Source organism: Cyprinodon variegatus, unplaced genomic scaffold (assembly GCF_000732505.1).
Source record: "Cyprinodon variegatus isolate N-32 unplaced genomic scaffold, C_variegatus-1.0 Scaffold268, whole genome shotgun sequence".
Taxonomy (NCBI): Eukaryota; Metazoa; Chordata; class Actinopteri; order Cyprinodontiformes; family Cyprinodontidae; genus Cyprinodon; species Cyprinodon variegatus.
In genome coordinates this window covers 327,116-337,440 of record NW_015150721.1, presented here as the reverse complement: position 1 = coordinate 337,440, position 10,325 = coordinate 327,116, and the positions used below count along the sequence as shown (strand labels likewise).

Here is a 10,325-nt window from a genome sequence, read left to right as displayed (position 1 = left end):
GGTTTAACCAGGGTTCTCATCATCATATTATACTTCCCCTTTCCACCAAAAAAAATATTGATCATATATCTATCATCCATTACCTTTATCTGCTTAATCCTTTTTGGGGGATGGGGGGGTTGTGGGAAGTTGTGGCCCACCCCGGATAGGTCACCCAGTCCATTACAGAGCTAACTGAGACACTAACAACTCTTATCTAATGGCATAAAGCACTGCCCTGCCTTGACAATGAAATACGTTTTGCAACATATCAAACAGATGGATAATCTTTTAATCTTGAAAGTCATTCCTTTCCATTTATGGATCTTTATTGCAATCAGGTATTGGCAAACTACTTCTACTACTAAATCCTGTTTCACTGAATAGTATGGTAATGTTTTAGCACAAGGATTTTTAAAAATATCGCCAAATATCTATCTTAGGATTCATTACCTTCTTTGAAAAACCTAGACCTACTAATTGAAATGGGTTTTTTTTTCCCCAGAAGCCTGCACACATCTCCTGATGTGTCACCGTATCAAAGGAAAGTATCTGATTTTCCCTGGATCAAATAATTTCATCTTATATGAATCACACAGCAGTGTCGCCTCCTTAGCTGTTATTTCATCCAACTACCGGTACCTCTGGCTGTATCGCTCCGACCCCATGGCAACTCTCAGAGGATTCTGAGAGGATTTATTATTTATTTTTTAGTTTTATTAATTGAAATTACTAGTGTAAATTTCTAATTTTCAGGGTATGTAAACGTTATCCTTAAAAAAGACTGTCAAAAGGATTTATCATGCTGTTTTTCCCTAAATACAACTTTAAATTGCACTAGAACCAATGCTCCCTATACCAGGCACTTCTTCAGCATATAGCTGTCTTATGTTTTTCCAAGTGTTTTCCTTAACTTCTCTTTTTTTATGCTTATGCTTTTTTTATTGGGCACCTAATATTCTAAAGTCACAATCAAAAGAAGATAAAAGTTATATTATGTGGCTTGGAGTATATTTCCTTTTTGATATAAAAGCAAACTTCCTAGCAATAGCTATATTTTAGTATCTGTATCTGTATCCACAGTATTTATCTTTCATCATCAGCACATCATCAATACACTAAGCTCTGTAGTGGATGTAGATTTTGATGAATTTAAAACAATAAATCCATACCATCAACCCTATTGATTGCCATTAATAGGGTTAATGGTATCAAGGTTTGAATACCACAGGGGAGGCTGCCGGTAACTACGTCAGGTCATTCCAACAGGCTGGTGCTTCGTCACTATGTTTCATGATGGTGTAGATCTTCGTTGATTAAATGTCAACATTCTTGTCAAAGTTCAAAATATGATTGATCAAAATATGAGGATTTACAGTAACATCTAAGGAGGGATATTATCAATTTGAAATATAAATCTTTTTGTCCAATATGTAGAAAGTTACGATTAACCATGTGTCCAGTGAAGTGGACGTCATGCATCACCCATCACTTTTTTTTATTAACGTAAATCTTTTCCTTTACAGTGTCTTATCATGGTTTTGTTTATAATTCAGTGTTTTAATGTTATGCATGTAAGCTATTCATTTAAAATTTACATTTTAATATATTTTGTGTGTACTTTGAGCAGATAAGCTGTAGTTTGGGTGACTACTTTGAATTGAAAAATACTTCCTGGATCGGAAGTGAAATATCTTCAAACTTGGGGAAAAAAAGTCTAGTGGATTGTTTTTTTTTTTACTTGACTACGAATGACTAAACCAATTATTTATATTGTAGACTTCAAACACTGTGAAGAGTAAGGCAGCCTACAGGATAGTGAGGGTGATGAGGGCCAGGATACAGACGAAGGTGATGATCAGGTGGGTGAGGATGATGGACACAGGGCACCTGACCATACTGAAGCCCATAAATATATCTGGAAAATCCAAAACAATGACTTTGATGGAGAATTGCCTCCTTTTCTAGGAGTGTGAATTAAATGTGGAAGGAAGATATCCTCTTGACTGTTTCAGACATCTGTTTCCAGCTCATCTCATTGATGACATAGTGCAAAACACCAACTTGTATGCTCTCCAGAAAGGGAAAGGAAATCTGGCAGTGATGGGAGATGAAATGAAGATATTTTTAGGCATCAACTTGATCATGGGGTACATTCGGTATCCAAGGGCAAGAATGTACTGGTCAATTTAGGATGGCCTGGAATAATTGGTAATGCCATGTCTGTAAACAGATATGAGCAAACCCTGAGATACCTGCACTTTATGTATAACTTGGTTTACCACCCAGCAAACACAGATAGGCTCTCCAGAATATAAGACCCTTCCTAAATAAACTTTATGGGACATTCAAGGCAGCAGCAGATCCTGAGGAATTTCAGTCAGTTCAGTCAGCTATGAGTGTCATTGGCTTTCTCATTTAGTTCTAAACATTGTGCCTATGTAGTGTAAAATGTAAACAAATTATGTTAAAATATTTTTCAAAGCATAAAATGAAACAATGGTTTGTATTTTTACAACAGGATACAAGATCATTATTTTTTTTATACACATTCATAATATTTTATATTGAGTTCTTAGGCGCCCTTAGTCTACTGCTTTGAACATATCTGTAACTTCATGAAACAACCTAATGTTTAGTTAAACATTTTTTTCATGTCCTACGAAGAATGAAAACTCTTGAGAAAAAAGGCTGTCATAATTCATGCATCAGAGGGATCCCCAGGAGCCTTCTGGGTGTTTGCTTTGCTCCCTGCTAACGTCCTAATGAAGTTTTTCATATTTATGTTAACATTAGCTTTTCTTTCCTTTGAATAAATGAAGGGGACATTTTTCAATCTTGCAACTGAGATTGTATAACTTGAAAGATGATGTTCAGAACTTGACCCCATATGCTTTATTATTAAGTCCATGTATTGATCGTCTGTTCGTCTATGTCCTACATCTAATCAAGGTCATTGAGAAGCTGGGAGAAACATGCCGCAGTTTGTCAAGGGGTGTTGATGAGTAACTGCAAGTAAATATTATGCTTTCAAATCTTTGTTATTATCTAAAACAACAAAATAAGTGTTTGTAACTGGACCAAATCTAAAAAGTTATTAATATTTTGACGTATTACTGTAGTGTGTGTTTTTAGTGAACCAGGGGCATTGGAGCCATCTGCACAATTTCAAATCCATCTTGTTTCTTAGATTATGCCTCTTTCCATTACACCCCTCCTTTGTTCTTTCACACTGAAGGCCATTTCTGAACGTTGTGAACTGACGACAGTGGTTCCTGCTTCCATATTAAGCTTTGGACAAGGTTAATGAGGCTCTGGTGTAAAACGGACACAGGCGGATGTCACAGGAGAGCAGAGTCAAACATGCACCGTTTTTGGGGAAGTCATGGCCGCTTGACTTCTCCTGTGCCTGCTCATGCAAGTCTACGTCCTGTGAAACAGGAAGTGATGGGTGACTTTTGAACCCTAAAAGGACGGATGTCGTCATCCTCTCTGCACAAACACTTTCGCAACATTGGGAGCCCGCACCGGAGCGCAAAGAGCAGTTTTCCTCCAGCATGTCTCGTACTGTACTGCCAATTACAGCTGATTGGTACCATTTGGTTTGATGAAAGGTACAAGAAAGATGGCTCATGGAAAAAAGTTTATGCTCTGCTTTTCAGCCAACGGATGGGAAATGATGAGCTTTGTTTTGCAAGGATTGTGTGCACAATCAAGGAATTTAACTTTGGTTTCTCCCTCCCAGTGTTCAGACATTAGGAATGAATATGAAAACGCTAGTATGGGCATGCATGTATGTTGCTTTTTTTTATTCAATAAAGGTTTAGCTAATGACAGTTTGGTTATGACATATCAGGTTGAAGCCATACCACTGACCTCATGCTGAGTTGAGAAACATATCATGCACATATTGTATTTAGCAAGGGCTTAAAACACCAACATGTAGTAATATCCCCAATACATCTGTTTGAATTGTAACTTAAACTTTAAAAAGTCATCTAAAGAGGTCAGCATCTTTTGTGTCACTGTCTATCATTATAGTTAAAAGCCGCCTTAACCACAAGTTCTGAATCAACTCTTAACAATGATTGATTTTTGGGAAACTTAATGCCGGGCTCAGTTATTGATCGCTCACAACCCTTGCAACATCTGAGATCAGGTTGCGTTCCTCCTCTGCTTCTAAATTTGTGACACTGAACTGCAGCAGATGAAATGCTTTTAGGGGAGTAAATGTGTATTAATGTGGCTGGATGTGATTCAGAAAATGAGTTCACTCTAATGCCCAACATTTTCTCACGGCATCTTCCATCTTCCCTGCTAAAACGCTCTCCCCCCTCTAAGCGCCACCACACTGCGGACAGCTAACTGGGCCAAATCCAGAGCCTCCTAAGTGCTGCAATCTTCTCCTTTTTGCAAAGTAGTTTATCTCTCTCTTTTTAATTCAAGCTGTTTTGCAAAATGTCAGTTTGAGCTATTGATCTCTGCGAGCACGCAATCTCTGGCGAAATGATGCCCAACTGTCTGACAAGAAGATAGCTGTCAAAGTGATAAAAACCAAAGCAGGCTTTGAAGAATCTTCAAATAAAATTTGTGGTGTCTTTTCTCTTGTGGATGTTGACCTGCCAGTGGTATATCTAAGGTAGTCTATAGGGGTTGCTGCAGAAGACTGTAGCATCTGAACTGCTTCTATGGTTATTCTCTGCTCTCATGTCCAAAGCAAAAGCTGTGCCAGCATTCTTTGAACAAACTCAAGGTTGTTCCAAAAGCAGGCTGGACTCCATCAAGGATGTTCTTGTGTCTTTAAACCCATTTACGGTTTTCATGTTCATGAACCTTAAATTGCAGAAATTAATAGAAAGGTTTCACATGTGCGCCATTAACTAATCCTGATTTTTGCTGGACTCAGGCTTTATTGTTGTCCTAAAAACAATATAACAGTCTAAAACGCATTAAATTAAACACCTAAATTACAGCTGCATTGAATTGCATAACAAGGTTATGCAATTCAATGCAGTTTCTTAGGAAGGAGTTCCAAGGTTAGACCTTAAGCGTTCTATACAGGCTTTGCAATGTTTCTGGCCTACAAAATGAGATGGTGAAAGTTGTTTGGGATATATGGATGTCAACCCTGAGCCTGTTACCTCCACCTATAGTTTTGGATAAATGAATGAAAAGTGATCCCCTGCCCTAGTCCTCAGGGTCCACTGCATTCCATGTTTTAATTAGCTCTTCCAACTGATTGAACTGCATCCTCAGGAAGATTTATGGAAGTCTGCTTATGATGCATTCTCTTGAAACGCCAGAGAGTGGCCCCTGAGAATGAGGGTTGAGGACAACTATTGAACTGATTGAAAAAGCAGCAGTTAATTTTTCCTCAAATAAAACATGTTTAAAAATAGAAAGGCACTCAGAGAGGGCAGACCTCTGCCAAGCAGCGAATGTTGCCCCAAATAGTGACTTGCACATGATCTGGATCATTACCAAACTGAAATGTATTGTTCCTTGGCACGAGGCGCACCTCTGGTAAAATAAATGTATTGATCCTGTTAACAAACCAATAACGTTCCTTTTTCTCATGTTTTTGTCTTCAGTAAGATAACTAATAAGACATTTTGAGTCTGATGCTGAGGCTTTCAATAGTCGCTGCCTCCACTCTCTGGTTTAATCGGGAACTGCTTGCTTCACCAAATCTCCCTATCTCACAATGTTAGAGAATATTAAAAATAAAAAAAATCCTGCATTCAGATTATAATCTGGATCATCACCAAAATGTACTGGATTTTTCTTTGGCATGAGAGACACCTCTGATAACAATTTCATTAAAATACATCCATAACTTTTCAAGCCATGCTGTACACAGACAGACAAACACAAACTCTCCTAAAAACATAACCTCCTTGGCGGAGGTTAAAAAAAAAAGAAAAAAAAAAGACAGTATTCATCTTTGAATTGTGTTAGTGTAACTCTCTTGTTTCAGGTAAGGGTATTATTTTCCTAACAACATATTCTGCTGTGATTGTTACATCCAGAGGTTCTGACTTCTGTTTGACTCTTAAGTATTACCTGACATTAAGACCTCTGACTAATAAATTATTCATACGGCTGGCCCAAAGAGGCGAGGGTTACTGTGAGATTAATAATTCATGAGCTGGATGGAGCTGATTTGTTATGATTTATATATACGTCTGTGTCTGACGTCTAAGACGATCTTGTGTGTTACAGTAAATCCTATCTATATAAAGGTCGCCGGCCGTGTGACTTAGGCTGAGCCTGGTGCCATTTCACTTCTTCTTTTGTCGGTTTGAAAAGAGACAGTTAGGCTTGGGAACAGACAGTCTGCAGACAGAGATCTGCTTAGGGATTCATCTCAACTTCAGCACACAACAAACATCTTCAGTGTCTCATTGGAATTTAATGCGCAGAGAGTGGTGTTCAATTGAGAAATAGAAAAATAATATGGATAAAATTCTGGATCATTATAAATTAAAACAAAACTTCACTTTTTACCTAAAGGAAAACACTGGAGCAGACAGCCAACACTGCACATAACCCTGATCCCAAGCTTTATCAACAGAATTACTGCAAAATATGAGCTAAAAATAAGGAAACTGCTTTAAATCTTATATTTGCACTGGATTGGACTGGGTTACTAAAATAATCTGCCAATAGAGTATGATTTTTGTACTTAAAATACGAGAAAAACATTTAAGTTATAGTTCAAGTACAGTGTTCCATTGGAAGATAATGCCAATTATCTACTCAAATGCAAATACAGATATTTTTGTAAATTCCTATTTTTAGATCTACTTTTGCATGGAAAATGATGAGGATAAACTCATTCCCTAAAATTACAGCCACCAGGTTAATTAAATTAAGAAAATTAAGATCAAACCAAGTTAATGTACCAGTCAAACTTAATTCAAATCAGCCTTTTCTGAGCTTCAGCTTATTCTGCAACAAAGAGGGGGAAAAGATGTCAGTCTCTAACGGCAAAGGTTAGAAAGTAGGCTTCCTGTCGTGTATAATGTTGTATTTATTAAAATGCAACTTCCTCTTTGAACAAGTCAGTCATTATTTCGGAGCTACTTCTCTCTTGAGCTACTGCACATATTGTTCAGAAGTCCAAAGCTAAAAAAAAAACAACTTACCAAACTTAAGCTATTGTCTGGCAAGTTATTTCTTGCCACTTCCCGTGCATCTAAAAAAAAATAAAAAAAACACCTTGCAGGTTGATCATGGGCTCAGTTAAACAGCAAGAATGATTAAGGCATTAGATTAGTTGAAGGGAGGTTTTTTTTTTGGCGGCCCAGTTCAAACCGTGTATCTGTGGCGCCCTGTCCCCACAGACAGGAAGAGCAGCTGTCCTACTGCAGCCACTCACAGCATGTGTTAGTGGGTGTTTGTGACCCTCAAGCTTCCATGACTGCATCTATTATGTCGAGCTCAACGCCTCACTGTTACTCCACCATCGCCTGTGCAGACCAGGAAGAGGTTGATCAATATTGCCTTAATACACTGAAGCATTTTGAATCCACCTTGTCTGCTTTCAGAGGAACAGAGGCTGACATCCTCTGCTTCCTCAAAGTCTCCGTTGTGCACTGAAACGCAGCTGAGCGTTTGCAACACAGCTGCACGGCCAACACATCTCCTTTATTTCAGCGTACCTACTCTGTTCACCACCAAGCTGAACCAAGAGCTGTTGTTGCTTACTTTAAATGAGCGTTGATTATGAGTTAAGGTATCAGCTAGGAGGGGTCGCACGCTAATGGCTGCCATTTAACTTACAACCTGCAAAGCTTCTATCTGCATCCATTATATGCTCAATGGGCTCAAATGGCTCTCATTATTTGGAGAAACAGACTGATGTCCCCTGCTGGCTTTGCTGGCACAGGCATCACTCTAGGTTATTCCTTCAGGAAAAGAGATGACAGCTTTGTGTACAACCAAAAACATTTTAAATGAAGAGTCATGATTTGGTATTCTAGCTATGAGGTTATATAAAAAAAAAAAGCAACAGAAAGGATTTTGGAAATAAAGCACGTTTGCAAAATCTGCACCTTAATTTTGACATTAAACAAAAGAACGGTTACTCACCTGCATCACGGGGAAAAACAATCCTTAAATGAGCTATTTTGATTGGTTTAACTGACAAATATCTGCAGGGAGGCTGTTGCTGCAGCCTTCCTCTCCCAGCCCTGCCGGCCTTGTGTCATTTGTATCAACATCTCTGCACCTTTTGACCTACATAAAAAAAAAGCTCAGATCTGGTAACTGATGATGCAGACAATGGCTGACTTTCTGCAGCTTCACTGTGATGGAACACATGCATACAAGGAACATGTTTTTTGCTTCTGTGGTTTTTTTGAACTTGTGTCATACCGAGGTAGGTGTGCGTGTGCTGGAAAAGAACAAAAAAAAACAATAGTTTCTGCACGTATGGCCAATGTGTCGGATGTTTATTGTCTTCTTTAACTGGAACTAACTTATCGGTATTGTGTTCATAAAAATGACTAAGAATGGGGAAGTGAGACAAAACTCTACACCCAACACTAGACCCCACAGCAGTCCCTCCTTCCCCCCTCTATGTTACCGAGATGACATCTATGCTCTTAATTTCCTGAGTGTGGTCACCGCTTGGTCCGAGAAAAGGTGTACTGACTGAAACTGCTTTCACTTCTTGATTAGAGGCGCCTTTTTTTACGTGCAAATTAAAAAGTCGAGGGAGCAAGTTCCTCCTCCACGGCTGTGACAGAACAAAAGGGGCTCTTCAGCGTGAAACAAACGCAGTGATGATCTTTCATATTTTGCACATGGCTCCCAGAATAGAAGGCTCTGTCGGGCTATTTTTAAACTGCTATTAGAACAGGATGCCTTCTGCTTTTTTTTTATCTTCATCAACCACGTTATCATGATGGAGTGACGTGAAGCTTTGATGAATGCTTGGTCCTGGGTTGCTTTCAGTCACTCTAGATGCCCTACAGTGCACTCCTTCAGTAATAGCAGTGAGAACAATGAGAGAGAGCCACTGCACTGCAAAAATGATTTAACGAGTGCGTGTCATCACTGAGCCGGGCGTTAGGATTACAGACCACATGCACATATTCCTGAAACGCAAAGGGCCACATTAAGTCCGGGATTTATGATCAGCAGCAGACTCTTACATGAATTAGTCTCATGAGGACACATTAATTTAGGTCTGTCCATCTGTTCTGAACAGTTGCAAAAAGTTTTCCATTGTTTGTTTCATTTCAGTTTTTTTGTCCCATCACAGACCACAGCAGGAAGCACGTAAGCTAAGCGCTCTGCTTAGATCAGAATAACGCAAAGCTTTGAGTTCTACATGCATAGAGCTACCTGAATAAATAGATTTCTGTGAAACCACCACTATATTGAGACACGGTGGTGGGTGCATCATGCTGTGGAGATGTTCTGTTTTTCAGCTGGGTCAGGGAGGCATGTGTGAATGCCATAAATGTTTTTATCTATATGTTTTTTAAATTTAACATGGTTACTTCTAATGAGATCAAGAATTTATTTTATCAGAGCGACCTAGCAAAAAGGGTTGGGAACATAAAAGCATAATACGTCAAAATAAAAGATGAAGGGATTCAGATTTCTGTATTATGTTAATTTAGCTTTACTGTCATGCACTACTTTGTGTCAGTGTTTTAAAATCCTGATAAAATACATTAAAGTTTGTTGTGACTCAAAAAATTATTTAAAAAAATCAAGGGCTATGAACACTTCTGTGTCTCTATTTATTCCTTTAAGGAAAGTCATAAACTATAATTTATTCACGCACAATAGGCCACTTTTTATTTTTAATTCTGATTTCAGGCTAAAATTGTTGATAGATTCTTTTTATACCATTGTGTGAGGTAGAAAAGCCTATCAAAGTTTTCTCATGGAGTGAATGAGTGATCTACGAGGGGCATTTTCATTAGGGCTGCAACTAACAATTAGTTTGCTAATAGATTAATCTGTCGATTATTTTTATGATTAATCAATTTATAATTGGATAGCAAAACGTTCCTTAAAGACAAAAAAAATAAAAAAATAATTAAACCCCTTTTCTACTTGTGGAGTTCTTGATAGAGCTTAAATAATAGAAGAAAATATTTTTTTTCATCTTAACGGCCAAATATTTATATTTTTTTTACAATTTTGGTATCATTACTGATCTAAGTGGGTCGCTCTGTCAGCTTAAAGGAATAGTACACCCAAAACATGATTAGCCTTCATTTTCTACTCACCCCCATGCTGAACAAAACTCTGGAGTACTTTTTTGATATCTCAAATGCATCTGGAGATCTGGGAGGCTTCTTGCTGTCTGCTGACATTCAAAT

At 38.2% G+C, this 10,325-nt stretch overlaps 1 protein-coding gene across 3 annotated transcripts in view; it reads right to left on the bottom strand.

The window, feature by feature from the left end:
- sipa1 (signal-induced proliferation-associated 1) overlaps positions 1-10,325 on the bottom strand; it is a 66,658-nt gene that overhangs the window by 47,567 nt on the left and 8,766 nt on the right. The window contains exon 1 of one of the 3 annotated variants that reach the window (XM_015382866.1): positions 8,074-8,184. The exons of the other annotated variants lie outside the window; for them this stretch is intronic. The gene's annotated coding sequence lies outside the window, so the exon portion shown is untranslated. Of the gene's footprint in view, positions 1-8,073; positions 8,185-10,325 lie in introns of those variants that run through there. 3 annotated transcript variants of the gene reach the window in all.